The sequence below is a fragment of the Hylobates moloch genome, unplaced genomic scaffold (assembly GCF_009828535.3).
Source record: "Hylobates moloch isolate HMO894 unplaced genomic scaffold, HMol_V3 SCAFFOLD_4, whole genome shotgun sequence".
Lineage (NCBI taxonomy): Eukaryota > Metazoa > Chordata > Mammalia > Primates > Hylobatidae > Hylobates > Hylobates moloch.
This window is the reverse complement of record NW_026652279.1, coordinates 40,899,331-40,922,371: the sequence shown is the minus strand read 5'-3', so window position 1 is coordinate 40,922,371 and position 23,041 is coordinate 40,899,331. Positions and strand designations below refer to the sequence as shown.

The following is a 23,041-nucleotide window of genomic DNA, read 5'->3' as shown; positions in this document are numbered from 1 at the left end:
AAAGGAACCCAGCTAGAAGGGCTTGCTATAGGGGTAAAAGAAGAGAGTTACCGGAAAACTAAAATAATAGACCAAAAAGGTGAAAGAAACTGGGGATAAGAGCCAGAGAGGGCTGGTTTGGGGAAGAGGTTTATTTTGAGTTCTGAAATTGGTTTGGAGATAGAACTAAAGAGGATGAAAGCTACACAGAAAGAGATGGAGAAAGAAAATTTTAAGAACTTTTTCTATGTGTTAGGCTAAAATTTCCATTTGGTATTTTTGAGAGACTTCTGTAAATATTTAAATTGCTTTTTAGTTACTATAATACCATCAATCCTTATGATTTTGGTTGTTAAACTGTTGTTTCTTTCAGAATGATGCCATGCTGAAACTGAGTTTTATTTAGATTATTTGTATACTTTTTGTGTGTTTATCTTCTGTCTTCCTCTAAAAATGTTTTATTTAAAGTGGCATACAGAGAACAGTAATGCTAAGAGCTTGTGTTTGTTTAAAATTTTGTAATTATAAAGCCATTTTGATACATTATTTTTCAGTAGAATATTATAGTGATGCAGGCAGAGGTGACATTATTATCCCCATTTTCCAGATGAGGACACTGGAAATCTGTGAAGTTTCTGCCTTGCTTTGAGTGAAATAACTAGTAAATGATGGATTTAGGATTCAAACTTGGATGTTCTAACACCAAATGCTCATTCTTTTTATACCTCTGATTGTATTAAAAGTAGTATAATGAAACAAGTCTTCTGTTGTTGAAGGTAAATTACTTTAAACTTTAAATTTACACAATATCTCATAAGCGTGGTTATACATGTAGCCACATCTTGGCAGTCAAGGAATTAGGATCTCACCTGAAAGGCGAGATTATTACAGAAATAAAGTACCTGGGAAGAGGAAAGTTTTTCAGATTAGAAATTGGATCAGTAATAGGTTGCAAGCAAAAGTCACCTAGTCTTGCTTAGTCTAGCTACAGATGATTAAAAGGAACTTGGTGGAGATTACTAAGAGGATGCTTTGAGGCTATGCACATGTCTCAGATAGCAGGTACATGCAGGACAGACAGCAAGAGTATCAGGAACCTGTGCTTGGAAACTGTATTGTTTTTATGTTTTTGTACTCTTTTATTTCCCTTTCTCCTCTTCCCTCCCTATAGTAGAGTTGTACTGAAAGTTCTATCTGGCCTAAGCCATGCCAAAGGAAACCAAGGAAAGGGGTTTTCTTCCTATTTCGGTTGGAGTTTTGCTGTAGACCCCTAAGGATTCAGAATGGGGGCATCAATTGGAAGGTGAACCCCAAGGACACAGAGTCGGGATGGGATGGTCAGTTGTCTCCTCCTACCTAGAGATCCCATTCCTTGAAATGTCGGAAAAATGTATTCTTTCATTTTTGTTTTTTATTTCCCTTCTTTTTTTTTCAATTATACTTTAAGTTCTAGGGTACATGTGCACAACGTGCAGCTTTGTTACATATGTATACATGTGCCATGTTGGTGTACTGCACCCATTAACTCATCATTTACATTAGGTATATCTCCTAATGCTATCCCTCTCCCCTACCCCTACCCCAAGACAGGCCCCGGTGTGTGATGTTCCTCACCCTGTGTCCAAATGTTTTCATTATTCAATTCCCACCTGTGAGTGAGAACATGCGGTGTTTGGTTTTCTGTCCTTGTGATAGTTTGCTCAGAATGATGGTTTCCAGCTTCATCCATGTCCCTACAAAGGACATGAACTCATCCTTTTTTATGGCTGCATAGTATTCCATGGTGTATATGTGCCACATTTTCTTAATCCAGTCTATCACTGATGGACATTTGGGTTGGTTCCAAGTCTTTGCTATTGTGAATAGTGCCACAATAAACATACATGTGCATATGTCTTTATAGCAGCATGATTTATGCTCCTTTGGGTATATACCCAGTAATGGGATGGCTGGGTCAAGTGGTATTTCTAGTTCTAGATTCCTGAGGAATTGTCACACTGTCTTCCACAATGGTTGAACTAGTTTACAGTCCCACCAACAGTGTAAAAGTGTTCCTATTTCTCCACATCCTCTCCAGCACCTGTTGTTTCCTGACTTTTTAATGATTGCCATTCTAACTGGTGTGAGATGGCATCTCACTGTGGTTTTGATTTGCATTTCTCTGATGGCCAATGATGATGAGCATTTTTTCACGTGTCTGTTGGCTATATAAATGTCTTCTTTTGAGAAGTGTCTGTTCATATCCTTTGCCCACTTTTTGATGGGGTTGTTTGATTTTTTTCTTGTAAATTTGTTTAAGTTCTTTGTAGATTCTGGATATTAGCCCTTTGTCAGATGGGTAGATTGTAAAAATTCTCTCCCATTCTGTAGGTTGCCTGTTCACTCTGATGATAGTTTCTTTTGCTGTGCAGAAGCTCTTTAGTTTAATTAGATCCCATTTGTCAATTTTGGCTTTTGTTGCCATTGCTTTTGGTGTTTTAGTCATGAAGTCCTTGCCCATGCCTATGTCCTGAATGGTATTGCCTAGGTTTTCTTCTAGGGTTTTTATGGTTTTAGGTCTAACATTTAAGTCTTTAATCCATCTTGAATTAATTTTTGCATAAGGTGTAAGGAAGGGATCCAGTTTCAGCTTTCTACATATGGCTAGCCAGTTTTCCCAGCACCATTTATTAAACAGGGAATCCTTTCCCCATTTCTTGTTTTTGTCAGATTTGTCAAAGATCAGATGGTTGTAGATGTGTGGTGTTATTTCTGAGGCCTCTGTTCTGTTCCATTGGTTTATATCTCTGTTTTGGTACCAGTGCCATGCTGTTTTGGTTACTGTAGCCTTGTAGTATAGTTTGAAGTCAGGTAGCATGATGCCTCTAGCATTGTTCTTTTGGCTTAGGATTGTTTTGGCAATGCAGGCTCTTTTTTGGTTCCATATGAACTTTAAAGTATTTTCCAATTATGTGAAGAAAGTCATTGGTAGCTTGATGGAGATGGCATTGAATCTATAAATTACCTTGGGGAGTATGGCCATTTTCACGATATTGATTCTTCCTATCCATGAGCATGGAATGTTATTCCATTTGTTTGTGTCATCTTTTATTTCCCTTCTAAGAGAGAATCTCTGAAAAGAAGATTGCCAAGAGTGTTCACATGATTTGTAGGAGAGATGATTCAGGATGAAGGGGTAGTGGGAAGGAAAAATTAATAGTTATTTTCTAAATACAGAATTTAAAAATATATACTAAAAATAAAATTATTTAAAATATTAATAAAAAGTTCAGAATGAAGTTTTTCTCTATTGCTCTCTAGCTTTTGCATTTCCCAAACTCAAAAGAATATTTTCTTATGTAACAATCTGCACAATGTCAATTGACAAGCAACACAGTATAGTTCTCAAATATAAAAGTAAAAATCAGGATACCCATCCATTTTCCTAAGCTGAGAAGAAGAAAGAATGAAGAGATTTCTTTGCTTATAGAGTTCTAATTTAAAAGTTGGTAAGTTTTCCTATTCTGCTGATTAAGACTTGAAGCTTGGGGGTAAATAGTGGTTGCAGCAGAAATCTGCCCCTTAGGGACTGGAATCAAGAAGCATATTGCCCTAATACTTAAAACACATGAGAGAGAGAGAGAGGGAGAGAGAAAGAGAGAGGAGGAAGAGAAAGAAAGAGAGAAAAAAGAATAAATAAATCTAAAAACAAAAATATGGCAATTAGAATATGGATTTCCACAAAGGAATTGAAAGATCATTGATAGGCAGGGGTTTAAATATATATGAGTGAGAATACTGGACCATATTTCAACAACATTAGCATGTCTTCCTAGCTTATATAAATTGCCATTGAAGTTTTACTTATGTGGTGTTATTGTATAATCACCTGCTTGATCTTGGCAGTGAAGTGAAGCTTGCAGGACTAGAAATTTGTTTACATTTAACCCATCTCTACATTGGTAGGTGCTGTAGGTTGGCATTTATATGCAAAGTAGCCAATTATCTGTATTTTTATTTGTTTACCCTACAGCAGAATGGTGAAACCAATTTCTTGCATGTATAATTCTAAGAAATTTAATGCTAATGAGGAAAAAGGAAGACTCATATACTGTCCAAAATGTACAATTCCACTGCTACTGGGATGACCAAGTGCATTTTTGTATGTAAGAAGTTCGATGCAGTTTATTTTTTAAAGAAATCTTTCATAGATATAAGAGAGGAAGAACCACACAAAAGACAAGTTGCATTTCTCACCCTTCTCTCTCCAGATGTTCTCCTGTTGCTGCTTCTGCAAAGTGAACAGAGAGAGGTAGCCAATTAACTTTCTTGAGTAACCAAATATTTAAAACAAATGAATACACAAAAACCTTTCAGCGGCCTTCATTTGTAGGCAAAGTAACCACAGAGAATCAGTCAATAAATTGACCAAGCACTTGTAAGAAGAATGTATTTGTCACAGGGCTATGCTGCTCGCTGACAGTGCACCTGACTGGCTTGTTAATCTGGGCAGCTCGTTTGTCCCAAACCCAGGCTCTGCTTCCTTTCAGGGTCTTGGAATAAGTCCTACCCAATTTGTTAATTTGAGATCAAGTCCGATTTGTTGCTGGCCCCTCTCTAACCCTGGTGTCCCATCTGTTCCTGATTGTGTTTATTTCCTATCTCCTAATTACACCATTGACTGAGCTTTCTGCCAATTTCTTCAGCTCTCATGTTATTCTCTGAAGCTTATGTATGAGTTTGCCAGGGCTGCTATAACACAGTACCACAAACTAGATAGCTTGAACAACAGAAATTTATTGTCTCACAGTTCTAAAAGCTAGAAGTCTAAAGTGTCACCAGGGTTGGTTCCTTCTGAGGGCTATGAGAGAGAATCTGTTCCACAACTTCCCTTAGTTTCTGGTGGTTTGCTGGCAATCTTTAGCATTCTTTGACTTGTAGAGGCATCACCTTGATCTCTGCCTTCAGGCTCACATGGTGTTCTCTCTTTATAAGGATATCAGTCATGTTGGATTAGGGGCACAATGTACTTCATTATAAACTCATCTTAACTGATTACATCTGCAGGGTTACTCTTCCTAAATAAGGTCACATCTGAGAAACTGGGGCTTAGAACTTCAATGTGTCAATTTTGGGGATACACAATTCAGCCCATTCAACCCATAACAGCTTATTAACTCTTGTCCTAATTTCCAAATGCTGCCCTGCTTGATTTCTGTCAATGGCCTATACATGATTTACCTTTGATTGCTTATTTTACTACACACCCTTCTTAGATTTGATTTGAACTTCACCTGACTGTACTCATGATCTTCCTGCCCTCTTTTTTTTTTTTCATGGATATAATCTAAATAATTTTATTTATTTATTTATTTATTATTTTTTTTTTATTATTATACTTTAGGTTTTAGGGTACATGTGCACAATGTGCAGGTTTGTTACATATGTATCCATGTGCCATGTTGATTTCCTGCACCCATTAACTCGTCATTTATCATTAGGTATATCTCCTAATGCTGTCCCTCCCCCCTCCCCCCACCCCACAACAGTCCCCGGAGTGTGATGTTCCCCTTCCTGCGTCCATGAGTTCTCATTGTTCAATTCCCACCTATGAGTGAGAACATGCGGTGTTTGGTTTTTTGTCCTTGCGATGGTTTACTGAGAATGATGGTTTCCAGTTTCATCCATGTCCCTACAAAGGACATGAACTCATCATTTTTTATGGCTGCATAGTATTCCATGGTGTATATGTGCCACATTTTCTTAATCCAGTCTATCGTTGTTGGACATTTGGGTTGGTTCCAAGTCTTTGCTATTGTGAATAGTGCCGCAATAAACATACGTGTGCATGTGTCTTTATAGCAGCATGATTTATAGTCCTTTGGGTATATACCCAGTAATGTGATGGCTGGGTCAAATGGTATTTCTAGTTCTAGATCCCTGAGGAATCGCCACACTGACTTCCACAATGATTGAACTAGTTTACAGTCCCACCAACAGTGTTAAAGTGTTCCTATTTCTCCACATCCTCTCCAGCACCTGTTGTTTCCTGCTTTTTTAATGATGGCCATTCTAACTGGTGTGAGATGGTATCTCACTGTGGTTTTGATTTGCATTTCTCTGATGGCCAGTGATGATGAGCATTTCTTCATGTGTTTTTTGGCTGCATAAATGTCTTCTTTTGAGAAGTGTCTGTTCATGTCCTTCATCCACTTTTTGATGGGGTTGTCTGTTTTTTTCTTGTAAATTTGTTTGAGTTCATTGTAGATTCTGGATATTAGCCCTTTGTCAGATGAGTAGGTTGCAAAAATTTTCTCCCATTCTGTAGGTTGCCTGTTCACTCTGATGGTAGTTTCTTTTGCTGTGTAGAAGCTCTTTAGTTTAATTAGATCCCATTTGTCAATTTTGGCTTTTGTTGCCATTGCTTTTGGTGTTTTAGACATGAAGTCCTTGCCCACGCCTATGGCCTGAATGGTATTGCCTAGGTTTTCTTGTAGGATTTTAATGGTTTCTTTTTAGGACACTAATGTCCTAGGTCTATATTTACCCTGAGATTTACATCTCATTGTGTTTAGCTCTGTGTGGTGCGCAGAATAATGGTTCCCCGAAGATATCCAAGTCCTATTCCCCAGAATCTATGCATATGTTAGGTTCCATGGCAAAAAGGAATCAAAGTTGCAGATGGAATCAAGTTTGCTAATCAACTGCCTTTAAAATAGGGAGATTATCCTGGATTATCCAATCGGGTCCAATGTAGTCAAGCTTTTAAAAGTGGAAGAAGGAGGTGAAAGAAGACAGAGGAAGATATGTGCTAATGGAAGCAGGGTTAAAAAGATGCTTTGTTACTGGCTTTGAAGATGCAAGAAGGGGACTTCAAACCAAGGAATGCAGGTGGCCTCTATAGCTGGAAAAGGCAGGAAGATGGATTATTTTCTATGGCTTCCAGAAAGCTACACAACCATGCTGACACCTTGATTTTGGTCTAGTGAGACCCATGTTGGACTCCTGAACTACAGAATTATAAGTAAATTTGAATTGACTTAAGCCACTAAATTTGTGGTAATTTGTTAAGGCAGCAATAGAAATCTAATACATCTTAGAATAAAAAATTCCTGGGCATGCCCTCATATTTGGATGCCAGCCTTTATCTTACCCTGAAAGTTCTTCCTGTTCTCCTAGGCTTATTCCAATTAATTCATTTCGCCACTACTTCAAAACTTAGAATTAACATGCATTAGATGCAACATGGTGTAATAGAATTTGCATAGGTGTTGGAATCAGACTTGACTGCAAATTCTGGTTCTGTTACTTTTTAGCTGTGTGACCTTAGATAAATTATTAAACCTTTCTGAGCTTCAGTTACCTCTTTTTTATCTACAAAATGGAGATAATAAGACATACCTTTTACTGTGAGGATTAATAATAAAATCTTTAAATGCACCTAACACAATGCATTGTACATGTTAGGTATTCAATAAGTAGTAGCTATTCTTAAGGCATTTTAAATTCTTAAGCCCACCATTTAATTTTTCCAGCACATGTTATTTTTAAAGCAAAGCTCATTTTATTTTTATTATTTTTTTTGAGACAGGGTCTGTCTCTTGCCCAGGCTAGAGTGCAGTGGCACAATTTCAGCTCACTGAAACCTCCACTTCCTGGCCTCAAGTGATCCTCACACCTCAGCCTCCTAAGCAGCTGGGACCACAAACACGGGACCACATCCAGCTAATTTTTTTTATTTTTTATTTTTTGTAGAGATAAGGTTTTGCCATATTGCCCAGGCTGGTCTTGAATTCTTGGGCTCAAGCGATTGCTGGCCTCAGCCTCCCAAAGTGCTGGGATTACATGTATGAGCCAATGCGCCTGGCCAAGTCTCATTTTAGATTCAAAATATGAACAAGTAATGGGATCTTGAAAGGAAGAATCAGTGAGGCATTGTGTCTTATAGTACTTATTGGTAAATGGATAAATATTCAGGAATAAGAAAACATAAAACTGTCAAAAACATGTCCAATTATTTTTTGTAGGAGACACCCTGAAACAGAAAAGGACAGCACTCAGGAGACTGAGTTAATTGTGAAATGTGTGCTGTCCTGCAGTAGACAGAGAATGGGAAGATATTTGCTCTGTTGAATAATAATGATGTAAGTAACTTGAAAGCATTTTGGAAGATCATATGCATGTCTCCTTTTGCCTTCAAAGGACTTTACATCCCATGGCCTAAATTTGCTTCATCATGTCATCATGAAGTTGAATGCCATAAAAGATATTTAGGAAAATGGAAGTTATAAAATATGTAAAAATTACTTATAACAAAGAATAGTTTATTTAAAAACTATTTTTAAAAGTTTCTTCTGGTTTTCTGTGCTTGTGATAGTTTGCTCAAAATGATGGTTTCCAGCTTCATCCATGTCCCTGCAAAGGATATGAACTCATCCTTTTTTATGGCTGCATAGTATTTTATGGTATATATGTGCCACATTTTCTTAATCCAGTCTACCATTGATGGACATTTGGGTTGGTTCGAAGTTTTTGCTATTGTGAATAGTGCCGCAATAAACATACGTGTGCATGTGTCTTTATAGTAGCATGATGTCGCATGTTCTCACGCATAGGTGGGAACTGAACAATGAGACCACTTGGACGCAGGGTGGGGAACAGCACACACGGGGGCCTGTCATGGGGTGGGGTCAGGGAGAGGGATAGCATTAGGAGAAATACCTAATGTAAATGATGAGTTAATGGGTGCAGCAAACCAACATGGCACATGTATACCTATGTAACAAAGCTGCACGTTGTGCACATGTACCCTAGAACTTAAAGTATAATAATAATAATAAAGTTTCTTCCATTTAAAAAAGAACCAGGGGGGAAAAATGAATAAGTAACACTGAAACACTGCAGTAAAACTTGATAGAGTGAAGTAAAAATTTCCTTTGAGAGTTAAAAATGATTCTTCAAGAAATAGCAATAGTTATTGAGGATCTTACTGCACTCAGAAAAACAGGGGCAACCCCCCTAAGACAATACCTTCTGAGCTTAAGTGCAGAGATATAAACTTCATAATATTTTAAAACCATGACATTAGTAATCACTGCATCTGGCTCAGATAGTGCAGTTTTAGCTAATATTTGTCAACTAAATGAGTAGAATAAACTCGCCTCAAATACATTTTGAATCTCAAGAACCAGAGAACATAAGTAAAATACTCTTATTAAGAAATAGTAGTTGCCATTAGTCAATTCTTGTTGCTGCAAATTTCTTAAATCTCAAATCTAAAAAGGAGAAATATATGAAGTTAGCTGTATGATCACATCTTGCAGTACTAGAAAACAAGTGGTATTACAGTTGGAGCAACAGATGGGGTCCAACAGATAATTCCAGTTGCAGAGAGCAAAAGAGGTGCGTAGAGGTGAAGTCAGAACAGTAGGTGTAAGGTAGATGCTCTCCAGAGGGTAAGGGAAGCTCCACGATGGGATAGAAGTATAGCACCTGAAAGAAATACACACTTCCCTCCTGGGGAGGAGCCAGAAACCAGATTCAGAAAGACTGGAGGTCAGAGGGTGGCATCAGAATACATGCAATGCACAAGGAAGCGAATGGGATTCATGAGGAAGTAAGAAGGTACTAGCTATGTCTAAGGGAGAAAGGAATGAAGAAATAGAACCAGGAAAAACAAGACGTCACTCAGGATCACTGATCAGGAGTAGAGTAGGGAACACACCATGGAGTTTTAGAATCCAGCAGGCAGTTACTCCCAATGATGAACTTGTGGGCATAGCCTATTTTCCATAACATCTTCTGTCCACTATTTTCAATTTGTAAAATGGTCAGACCTGGCCAGGTGGACAACAGTGTGAGTCTTGGCAAGCAACATCCTTGTGATTTTATATTACAAAACAAAATGTCCTAAGGTAGTAAGTCCCAGGACACAGTCTGGGGTTCTGCCAAACAAATAATTCCAGAAACGTGATGGCAAGGCCTGTACAAGCCAAAGCCATTGGTGCCTCTTGCTTCTTGTCTGATGAAGATGTCCTCAACTTCTTCAGCTAGTGACAAAATTAAACACTCACTCCAGACCAATACATAAGCCGATTTGTGATAGGACAGATAAACTTGTTTTAATTTGGGAAATTCTATACATTTTAGAAATATGTGAAATGAAACAAATGAGATATCAGATGCCCAGAGTCAATTGATAACTTCCTAATTCATCTCAGTTACTGACTTATATAATGATGTCTGGCAAATGGCCTTGGACAAGGAGTTCAAGTCCCAAACTGCATTTATAATTCCAAGTGGAATATATTGGTGATACCTTCATCTTTGGGTTGGGAACACCCTAATCTCATTTCAAAGATTGATAAATGGGTAGTTATATGATCTAAGAGTGTTTGCTCTTGCTTATCTAGATGAACAAGTAAGTAGACCTAGCTACAATACAGAAAAACCCCCAAAATATTGCAGGTTAATGCTACATGCAACCCACATCTAATCAGAAATCGTATTATTTTAATTCTGCCTCCTAAATATCTCTCAAACAAAAAAATAATTTTTTCCCTCAACTTACTGTGACATTGACCTAGTTCAAGCTCCTTCACCTGGACTATTAAAGCAGCTTCTTAATTGGTTTCCAATCTAGCTCTCCCTTATTTCTTCCAATTTCTTTTCCATACACAGCAATTACTGTTTTTCTAAATATCTAACCTGTTAATTTCATTGCTATGATTCAAACCTTTAATGGTACCCAGTTTTTTTTGTATAAAGCCAACATTCCTTAAAATGGTCTATGAAGATGTTCATAATCTTCTCGTCATTTGCTTTTCCAATTTGAATTCCATATTCGAGCCCCACTGAACAACTTTTAGTTCCCAAATGTCATGCTGTCTCACTTCTGAGTCTTGCACTTTATGTTTTCTCTGCCTGTAACTTTCTTCATTGCCTCTTTCCTACTTCTCTCTACTTTCAAATTTTATGGCTAATTTCTACCCACCTCTCAGGTTTGGGCAGGCGAACTATTTGTGTTCACCAGTATCCATCTTTCCTTCTTGATCCTTGGCATGTGGCTAGACTACATTTCCTAGCCTTCCTTGCAGTTAGGTGTGATTATATGACTAAATAAAATGTGAGTGGAAGTGGTATGCCTGCCAAAAGCCCATAAAAAAACCTGCCACAAGCAAACCATACCTTCCTCAACCTCTCCATCCACCCATCTGACTGGAATGGACTCAGAGGACTTTGAGGAGGACAGAGTCCTAAGAAAGGTGCCTGGGACTTTCATTTGACTGTAACATGAGCATGAAATAAATCATTAGTGTGTTGAACTGTGGAGGACTTGGGGTTGTTTCAGCAGCTGGCATTACTATCCTTAAGTGACTCAAGGTTTTTGTTGACATAACTTTGGGAAACCTTCTCTGGTTGAAAACATCTGTCTTCTGTACTCTACTATAAGCTTGATAAGGACAGACACCAATATCTTATTCACTATTTTATCTTCTGTTCTTATTACAGTGTCTGTACACAATGTGTAAACACCCCCCAAAATATCTGTTGAATGTTAAATCAATGGGTTTTAACACTGAAGCTTAGAAAATTCACATTTCAGTTTCCAGAGATTAAACATATAGGATTAAATTTAGAAAGTACATTTTATTCCTTTATTTGACAAAGCAGAAACTATGAAAACTGGGAAATTCTTACATCTAAACAAGCAAACAACTTGAAAGACCAAATCAGCATTTTGGGACAAGAAAGTTAGTACAAAGTGAGGTTTACATTTTGATACTCGAGCTTTTGAAAAGCTGAAATAGGCTCTAATTTTTCTTATCAATTTTCAGAACTCTAGGCAATTCAAACCTGTTCAAAGTGTCAGTTGACATGTCCAGTAATGGTAGGTGCACTTTGTTACAAGACCACAAAAGGCAATAGTTGTCTACTTATGAGAAAAATATTGCCAAGAGAAAGAAAATTGTCATCTCTATAGCATTAATATAAAACAATTTGTAGTTATTGAATACAATGGATCTCTATCTTCAGCCAAGGTTTTTTTGTGTGCAGAGTGATCACCATTTTCTCTCCTAAATTAGGGTATGATGGACTTTAGAGTAGCCCATAGAAATCATCCTGGAAATAGAAGAATGAATGAATTTTCAGAAAGAAATGAGGGAAGAGAAAATGAGTGGGAGGCAGAGAGAAAGAGAGACGGAGACAGAGAGATCACATACTAGAATATTCTCTAGTGAATAAAGAGCCTAAGATTTTCATATTTCATGGACCTTCCTCAACTAGAAGAAAGTCTGCTGCTGCTGATTTTCACTAAAATTAATTATGGCGTGGACAGGAGAGAACAAGGAGAAAGAAGTATTCATAATTTACTATACTTCTATATTTCTTTTATGTATAAGAAATTATTGGATTTTTTTACCTTACCTCTTTGCTAAAGGATTGCAAAAAAATATGATTTCAGATTGGATATTTAAGGCAAACAAAATTAGTTATATGCTCTAAGTCTATTACTTGTTTCTTTCTTGCTACAGAAATCTGATGACTGGTATGCCAATTATGACACCTTTCTTTTCCTATTCTTTTCAGCTTGGGGTAGCCACATGATCCAGTTATCTCCAATGAGACCTAAGGTGAAATCTGTTGATGAAATTTCTGGTGTTTTTTTTTAAATAAAAAGGAACATATGCTGTTGATACTGTTCTTCCCTATTTCCAGCCCCCAAAGTATTCTTCTTACTTTGAATGCAGATATGGAGTCTATAGCTTCAGAGGCCATTTTGCTACTATGAGGCACTAAGCATGAGGATAAAATCCAACATGATTTGGATGATAAAGCTGAAAAATAGGAAGAGCTTAGGCTCCTGGCATTGTTGAGAAGATTAACTAATACCAGCAGAGAGAAACATTTATCTCTAGGCTCTCTGTAATAGGAGAAAAATAAACCACTAAATATTTAAGCCTTCATTAGTCAGATTTTCAAAAACATTCAAACACTTGGCCAATACATAGAGACAGAAGAGTAGAGAACATATTGAAACATATTTAAAACTCACACCAGATGCCAATGCATACCTTTCTCTTGCTGATTGGCCAGAATAGCCTAGGATTCAGGATTTATGCATATTTGGATATTCAGTTTAATGGCAGAGTTGTGAAGATGGGAACAATGAGTGAAAACCATTTAGTTAAGAAATGCTGTTGCCAGTTACTTAAAAACAAAGCCTGTGCGAATTTTTAAAAAAATGTTTTATAGGCTGTAAATCAAAGAAAATACTGAGGTGAATTTCAATCATTTTAGAGGTTTATTTTGCCAAGGTTAAAGACATACTCAGGAAAAAGGAACACACACATACAAAATACAAAATTAGCTGGGAGTGGTGGTGCACACCTGTAAACCCAGCCACCTGGGAGGCTGAGGCTGGAGAATTGCTTGAATCCAGGAGGCGGAAGTTGCAGTGAACCACGATTGCGCCATTGTACTCCAGCCTGGGCAACAAGAGTGAAACTCCATCTCAAAAAGCAAAGCAAAGCAAAACAAAACAAGACAAAACAAAACACCCAACCTACCCAACAAGAAAACCCCCCCAAAACAAAACAAAACACAGGAACAATCTGTGATTCATGCTTTTTCCACAGAGGATCTGGGAACTTCAATATTTAGGGGAAAGAGTAGGCAGTAGGAGAAAGAGGAAGGAAAATAAAAAGAGGGAAGGGTAGATAAAGGGGGCAGCTGTTGCATTCTCTTGAGTCTTCAATTAGTGCTCACTGAATCCACATCTTACATGTGAAAGGAGAGGGTAGAGGAATAGGCAATTATGCATTCATCTTGTGCTCAGTGACTCTGTATTTTTACATATGATACAAAAATAGAGTTGAGGAAGCAGTCAGATATGCACTTGTCTCAGGTGAACGGAGGGATGACTTTTAGTTTTCTGCTTTGTCCTGTGGCTGTGACAATAAGCTGTCAATTTACATCGTCAGGGTGAAATTCAACAGATTTGTTTTAGGGTAAAGATCTTGGGGCTCATGGAATTTTCTGGTGAGCAAATTGTGAGGGAGATATGTAGCCTTTTATCTTTGTAGCTATCTATTTAGGAACAAAATGGGAGGCAAGTTTACATGACCCAGTTTCCAGCTTGACTTTTCCCTTTGGCATAGTGAGTTTGGAATCCTGAGATTTTATTTTCCTTTCACAGGCAAAAGCATGTTTACAAGAAGATAGATACTATATCAGATGGGACTGACAGACTGAGATATTATTCTTACATGTGAGGCTTTTTTTTGTAGTTACTCAGGATTAAGAACAGGATGGTTATCAAGTCTGGGGCATAGCTGTCGATGAAGAGTTAAATGCTGTAAAATATTTGCTTTAAAATATTTGAAGGGATTTCTTCTGAGCCATGTATGAGTGACCAATGGCCTGTGACACAACTGTCAGGAGATCCACCAAGGTGATCGGGCTATAGCTTGGTTTTATACATTTTAGGGAGACATAAGACATCAATTAATACATGTAAGATGTACGTTGGTTTGGTCTGGAAAGGCAAGACAACTCGAAGTGGGGGCTTCCAAGTTATAGGTAGATGCAAAGATTTTCTGATTGGCAATTGGCTGAAAGGTTAAGTTATTGTCCAAAGACCTACAATCAATAGATGGGAATGTCTGGGTTAAGAAGAGGAGTTGTGGGTTATGCAGAGGAAGCCTCCAGATAGCAGGCTTCAGAGGGAATACATTGTAAATGTTTCTTATCACAGCTGATTCTTTCCTGAATCAGGAAAAAGGCCTGGAAAAGGAAGGGGATTCTCTTCAGAATGTAGATTTTTCCCACAAGAGACAGCTTTGCAGGACTACTTCAAGATATGGCAAAGGAACATAATTTGGGGTAAACACTTCAATTTCTTTCAGGGCCTGCTATCTGTCATGTGATGCTATATTAGAGTCAGGCTAGAATTTGGTATCTTGTTGTTACAAAGTCTGTTTTGTCAGTCTTAAGATCTATTTTAGTATTAATGCTAGTCAGCTGTGCCAGAATTCCAACAGGGAGGAGGAAATAATGAGGCATGTCCAACTCCCCTTCCCATTATGATCTGAACTAGTTTTTCGGGTTAACTTTGAAATGCCCTTGGCTAAGGGGAGGGTCCATCAGTCAACCAAGGGGCTTAGAATTTTATTTTTTTGTTTACATTGCTAAACCCATAGCCTAAGACAGATACACAGACTTGACTGTGGGATTGGAAAAGATAAGTGACTGGTGGATAATTGTCTAGAAAATTTTGGTAAAGTCATGGCTATGTATCCCCATCAACCTATTAGGAGGATTAGAGATATTTTATTAATTCTTAATTTTGGAGGGTTAGAATCTTGGAACTGCCTCATCAAATGTCACTCGGTATTGGAGTTAGGGTAGCTGAACCACTGAGCTAAACCAGAGCATATGAAGAAAGAGCAAATGTTTGGAATCAGAAGGGTTTTAGGTCAGTGCTCTGACAATAGCTCATTGACCTTGGGAAAAATCACTCTGATCCTCAATTTTCTCAGCCGCAGAATGGATATAATAATACTTATTGTCTGTTCTTTCTAGGGTTGTTCTGAGGCAGAGATAAGAAAGTGTGTGTCCCAGGGCCTGTCGTGGGGTGGGGGGAGGGGGGTGGGATAACATTAGGAGATATACCTAATGTAAATAACAAGTTAGTGGGTGCAGCACACCAACATGGCACATGTATACATATGTAACAAACCTGCACATTGTGCACATGTACCCTAGAACTTAAAGTATAATAATAAAAAACAAACAAAAAAAGAAAGCGTGTGTAAAGTCTTTTTGTATACTGTTAAATGTTACATGGATGTTAATTGTTATGATGATGATGATGATGATGATGATGATGATATGCCTAATATGGAGACTGGTATTTTTCAGGAATTACTAATCCATCTTAATCACTTCCTTCTGGAAATCACAGCAAACGCCTGAGCAATGTCATTCTATAAACATCCCTGGTTGGGTTTAGGGAGCAAACGGAAATCTAGGGTTCAATTGCTGGAGTCCTCTCTGTGCTATTAGCTAGAACATTTCTGATACTCCTCAACCTTCATGACAAGCTGAAATGTGCTTTTCAGCTCAGACCCCTGTCATTTTTCTGTCAGAGGCTGAGAGATTTTTAGCACAGGAAGAAAAGCCTAATAGTCTTTTCCTTCTTGGCCTTGAAAAGAAAATATAACTGTTTGGCAGAAAAAAAAAAACATTCACACGTCTGACAAAGAACTAACGTTTATTCTTTTAAAATGTACTTATGAAATAATTCAGATATATAAAAAATTTTAACAATTTATAATGAACACTAACATTTCCACCCACTTTAAGAAATAAAACACCAACAAAATAAAACTTTTGGTACCCCTCTGAGATTGTATCCCAGATAAGCAGTATCTTGAATTTTGTTGTTTGTCATACAATACATTTCTCTGTATTTTTGCCATTAACCAACATCAGTTCCTTATAAGGGCATATCTTTAGCTATGCATGGTGACACGTGCCTGTAGTCCCTGCTACTCGGGAGGCTCAGGTGGGAGTTCACTTAAGTCCAGGAGTTAGAGGTTACAGTGAGCTATAATCATGCCACTGCACTCCAGCATAGTGAGACCCTGTCTCTATAAAAGGTATTTTTTAAACAATTTTTAAAAATGAGCAGAATCTTTCCAGACTTATCACAGTTCTATATATCAATATTCCTTCTTCATCTCCTGTTTTAAAGGTTATAGCATTTCTTTTTAAAATTGTAAGTTTCTCACTAACATACATGTTTTTGAAATCTCAAGAATTGAGCTTGGTGAAACATATATATTTTGGTAAAAAATAAAGCACCAATGCTCATTATCTTTATACATTGCAGAATGTCTCCCCCACTCCCCCCTCTTCCTGAACCTCTTCTCCCTTCTTTATTTGCATTGGCATGTGGACTTCTTGTTCCCACCAAATGAGTCAGTGAGATAGAACGGATGTCAGTGTCTCCTGAAAAAAAAAAGAAAGATGCCATACTGTCTTGTAAGAGTCACAAAAAGCATTAGTTTGAGCCAACGCTGAAAAAAATTGGGAGAGCTCACATAAAAGTCTGGATTTCTGGCTTCTTTAGAAAAATAGAAAACACTGATAACATACTGCCAACATTCCCACATAACAATCATCCACTTAAACCAAGAAGCAGCTGCGTCTTTTAAATGGGGCACTTTCCATTTTATCATGTTCCGTGTATCACTCCTTTTTTCTCCCTAATAACAATGTCAGTTGCCATTTATTATCATACTTGGACTGCTGATGTTCCTTATGGTAGAGGAAAAAGTTTTTTCCTTACCCATATCAATACTCTCGAAAGTAGGGAAAGAAAAAACAAAAAAATCAATCAAAAGGGCCAAACCCACTCTGAAGCCACCCTTAAACAAGCAGATAGTCTAGGAAAAAAGAGTGCTCACTCCAAAATCACAACTTTAAGAGAAGCTCCCTGACTTTTTTTTAATCAATTAGATCGCTGCTTCTAAGGCCCTCTTCTATAGGAATTTACTTCAGTTACCTGCCACCCCTAACCCTCATACCAACTTCCGGTCTCCTCTAGATTCATATGTAATTTTAACCTAGACTTAAGACAATGAGTGTGGAAAATGAGACAAGAGAAATGTAGGAAGAGGATAAATGTTAAAAGACTCTCAACATAAAAGACTCCAAACATTCAAAGACATCCCAGCTTTGAATTTAGGGATGGGGCACAGAAATCAACACACAGTGGATAGGATTATTTGAAAACAATTTCACAAAAGGAGATCCACTTTAAATATAATTTAAAAAGTGTTGCTGGTAACGTTAAGGTGTTTTTTTCCTTACATCTCATCAAATTTAAGCCAATCTAAAATATGATGATAGAGAATAAACTCTAACCTTGGAAATTATATTTAGGTTGTAATGACTGAAGCACTTGGTAGGCCAATAGCAAATATTAAAAATGAAGAGAGGGAAAGTAAAGAAATTGTAAGTATTTAGCTAGCAGCATCCAAGGAAAAAAGGCACTGTGTATCTGGCCCCTAGATAAAACACAGGAATTTCAGCCACTAGCAAGGTGTTCTCTGGATAGAGTAGGTATAAATCATTTGGCTTCTATATAAATTATTCAAGTACCTTCTTTCTCACTTTAAGCTTAAGAAGAATCTTATTTTGGGAAAAGTATGTCTTAGCTAAGAGACATGAGAACAAGTAATCCTTGATGTATGAATAGCTATCTGATTTAAAAGCAACTGGTAACATTGTAGTATTTTCTCCATATCACTCATAACCCTGTTCCACGTACCACTCTTCCCATAGGTGACACCCCTGCTATTTTTTCTACTATTGCAAGTCACATGAAAAGTGAAGGATAGTGGTAAGAAATAAAATGTTATGGGTGTCTAGAAGTATTAACTCTGGCCATGGGTGACTACTCCAACAGCAGTCCCCCTCTTCCACCTCTTTTTCCTTAGACCCCTTGGCCACCTCTGTCATGGGAGGGGGAGGGTCAAGGGAAAGCTGCTGAAACAAGATAAATTCTTGTATCTTTATGTAGAATCCTGAATGTCTTTTCCTATAGAAATACTATTATAAATTGCAGTTAAATTTAGTTTAAATAGTACTGAGTGTACCATACTTAAGCATGTTTTTTGCTAGATCAATCCTTTTGAATTAGCCTAGGACTCCAAAAATGATTGAAAAACATATTCCACAGTCATAAACATATATGTACAAGTGAAATTTTGGAAGCAGTCTGTTTCTCAGTTTGAGAAATGCCTTTGCTCTCTCATTATTATAAATAATTACCCATTATTAATTTATAATCATCCTGGCTTTGTTATCTTTGAATTTAGGGTAGGAAGAATTAGTGCTGAATTAAGATTGAGAGTCCTAAATTGCAATACTGAGATTCATTTATTCACTAATAGCTACCATATATTAGTAGGCACTGTACTAGGTTTTGGGACACAGAATGATTAGAACAGATGCACTCCATGCTATCATGAAACCTGCAGTTTATATGAGGGAAGACAAATACTAAGCAGTTGACCACACCAATAATTAACTATGACTCTGTGGAGTTCTATAAAGGGACAGTGCTGGGAAAAAAAAATTAAGTAAGGGAACCTGACCTTTTGTGGGAGTTAGGGAAGACTAAGGAAGGCTATATGGGGCCTGAAAGACGATTAAGATTTAGCCACTTAAACCAGTGGAGAATTAGTATCCCAGTTAAAGGGGCCAGTGTCTGCAAAAAACCCAGGGTGAGAAGAAGTTTGAGGCATTGGAAGAAATAAAAAAAGGTAGTGTGTCTAGAGCATATTAGCATGAGCAAAGGCTGGACTGGCAGGTAAGGGCCAAATAAAGCAGGATGCTTTAGATCATGTTACAGATTTTAGACTTCACTCTACTATCAATAAGAAGCCACTGTAGTATTTCATTTATTATGATTATAATTATGATTTTAGAGACAGCATCTTGCTATGCTGCACAGGCTGCACTTGAACTCTTGACCTCAAGTGATCCTCCTGCCTCAGACTCCCTAAGAGCTAGGATCACAGGTGTGCACCACTGCGCTTGGCTCTGGAGTATTTTAATCAGAATGATGTAATCAGATTAAAGTTTAGATCCAGTCTCTAGTCTCTAATGACCCCACATAGATGTAGTTACACCCTCAAATTAGCCTGTAGCAAATAGCTGCCTCAGTCTGCTATACTGCAATCAGCAGCATTCTATATAATGCATTTCTAAGTTCCTTCTTGAAGTAATTCCTCAAAGCATAGGATCATTTTTTCCCACATTGCCTCCAAGAAAAATTAACTAACTCTTCGGTCTATGGAATAAACAGTTACTGTTTTCTTTATTTCATCTTTACTCTTTTAAAATCTAAATAATTTATTACTTTTTCTACTAGCCTCTAAGCTCCTGTTCAGAAGTTTGACAGGAATTCAGAATCTAGTTCAACTCTTAGGCCACCAGGAATTCACTTACGGAATTGAAGTGGCAATTTATTAGCAAACTGGCATGGAAGCCCATTTTCTTATCTTTGTACTGTATTTGTTTTTGCATTTGGGCCATTCTGAAAGTGGCAGTTACTCATGGCCTGAGAATAAATGCAGTGTTCAGACTGCTGAATTTGTGTCCATGAGAGATTGTACTGGAAGAATTTTATTATAAAATGCTTTATATTATAAGCACGTCCAGTGACTCTTTGGCATCAATCTCCTTTTAAAAAATTAAATAATCAAAAGTAACTAAATATAATTTAAACCTACCCCCAGACTCATGCTATTGTTTTTTTCTTGCATATGCAGAAATCAGATAATCTCTGATTATCCAGAGAGCTCAGCCTGCAGAAGCAGTGTGTGGGGGCGGGGTGGACAGAACAAGATTTTGGCCCTCCATTGAAAACTGTTGCCTTTTCAAATGATGCACACATGCTTGGTCCATCTGTCATCAAGGACTCTGCAGAGTAGTCAGTAAAACTTTCTATTCCATGTTTGAAGCTGCATTGCCAAATATTAGTAACTCATTTTATTTATAACTGATTCTCCCAAGTAGGAGAAACAGGTGGTACTCATGAAGAACTCAATAGTAGCCAAATTTCAAAGGTCAGATGCTACAAGTGTGGAATAAGAGGAAGCATTCTGTGTTCATACTCTTACTGTAAAAATGTTTGCCTATGGCTCCTTTCCCCAACTATAATAGTAGTGCTTAAGGCTGCCCAGGACCTCTTTCTAGAGCCTTGACCCCAAACCCCAGCCAAATCACTATTCTCCAGGAAGCTCCCCAGGCTGCAGACTTGTAAAACTACCCTCATGGGGACTCCTTCCTAACTCATTTTATGAGGCCAGCATCATCCTGATACCAAAACCTGGCAGAGATACAATAAAAAAACTTCAGGACAATATCCCTGATAAGCATCGATGCAAAAATCCTCAGTAAAATACTGGAAAACCGAATCCAGCAGCACATCAAAAAGCTTATCCATCGTGATCAAGTCAGCTTCATCCCTGGGATGCAAGGCTGGTTCAACATACGCAAATCAATAAACGTAATTTGTAACATAAACAGAGCTAAAGACAAAAACCACATGATTATTTCAATAGATGCAGAAAAGGCCTTGATAAAATTCAACATCTCTTCATGTTAAAAATTCTCAATATGCTAGGTATTGATGGAACATAACTCAAAATTATAAGGGCCATTTATGACAAACCCACAGCCAATATTATACTGAATGGGCAAAAGCTGAAAGCATTCCCTTTGAAAAGCAGCACAAGACAAGGATGCCCTCTCTCACCACTCCTATTCAACATAGTATTGGGAGTTTTGGCAAGGGCAGTCAGGCAAGAGAAAGAAATAAAGGTATTCGAATAGGCAGAGAGGAAGTCAAACTGTCTCCGTTTGCAGATGACATGACCGTATATCTAGAAAACTCCATGTGTTAGCCCAAAAGCTGCTTAAGCTGATAAGCAACTTCAGCAAAGTCTCAGGATATGAAATTAATGTGCAAAAATCACAAGCATTCCTACACACCAAGAACAGACAAGCAGAGAACTCAATCATGAATCAACTATCATTCACAATTGCTACAAAGAGAATGAAATACCTAGGAATACAGCTAATGAGGGAAGTGAAGGACCTCTTCAAGGAGAACTACAAATCACTGCTCAAGGAAAGAGAGGACACAAACAAATGGAAAAATATTCCATGCTCATGGATAGGAAGAATCAATATTGTGAAAATGGCCATATTGCCCAAAGTAATTTATAGATTCAATGCTATTTCCATTAAAATGCCATTGATATTCTTCACAGAATTAGAAAAAAAACTATTTTAAAATTCACATGAAGCCAAAAAGGAGTCTGTATAGCCATGACAATCCTAAGCACAAAGAACAAAGCTGTAGGCATCACATTACCCAACTTCAAACTGTACTACAAGGCTACAGTAACCAAAACAGCATGGTACTGCTACAAAAACAGACACATGGACTAATGGAACAGAATAGAGAACTCAGAAATAAGACTGCACATCTACAACATTCTGAACTTCAACAAACCTGACGAAAACAAGCAATGGGGATAGGATTCTCTATTTAATAAATGGTGCTGGGAGAACTGGCCAACCATATGCAAAAAAACTGAAAGTGGACCCCTTCCTTACACCTTATACAAAAATTACCTCAAGATGGATTAAAGACTTAAATGTAAAACCCCAAAGTATAAAAACTCTGGAAGAAAATCTAGGCAATACCACTCAGGACATAGGTATGGGGAAATGTTTCATGATGAAAATGTCAAAAGCAATTGCAACAAAAGCAAAAATTGACAAATGGGATCTAATTAAAACTAAAGAGCTTCTGCACGCCATAAGAAACTATTATCAGAGTGAACAGACAACCTACAGAATAGGAGAAAAGTTTTGCAATCTATCCATCTGACAAAGGTCTAATATCCAGAATCTACAAGGAATTTAAAAAAATTACAAGAAAAAAACCAAAGAACCCCATTAAAAAGTGGGCAAAGGACATGAACAGACACTTCTCAAAAGAAGTCATACATGCGGCCAACAAACATATGAAAAAAAGCTCAACATCACTATCATTAGAGAAATGCAAATCAAAACCACAATGAGATACTATCTCATGCCAGTCAGAATGGTGACTATTAAAAAGTCAAGAAACAACAGATACTGGCGAGGCTGTGGAGAAATAGGAATGCTTTTATACTGTTGGTTGGAATGTAAATTAGTTCAACAATTGTGGAAGACTGTGTGTGGTGATTCTTCAAAGACCTAGAACCAGAAATACCATTTGACCCAACAGTTACATTACTGGGTATATACCCAAAGGAGTATAAATCATTCTATTATAAAGATACATGCACACATATGTTCATTGCAGCACTATTCACCATAGCAAAGACATAGAATCAACCCAAATTCCCATCAATTATAGACTGGGTAAAGAAAATATGGTTCATATATACCACAGAATACTATGCAGCCATAAAAAGGAATGAGATCCTGTCCTTTGCAGGGACAT

General features: G+C 37.5%; 1 long non-coding RNA gene across 1 annotated transcript in view; it reads right to left on the bottom strand.

Moving 5' to 3' along the window:
* Window positions 1–3,004: 3,004 nt before the first annotated feature.
* Window positions 3,005–23,041, bottom strand: part of LOC131383236 (uncharacterized) — a 57,424-nt gene continuing 37,387 nt past the window's right edge. The window contains exons 4-5 of the long non-coding RNA XR_009213111.1: window positions 4,216–4,249; window positions 3,005–3,091 (exon numbers count right to left, since the gene is read on the bottom strand). This is a non-coding gene — a long non-coding RNA (uncharacterized LOC131383236). The remainder of the gene's footprint in view (window positions 3,092–4,215; window positions 4,250–23,041) is intronic.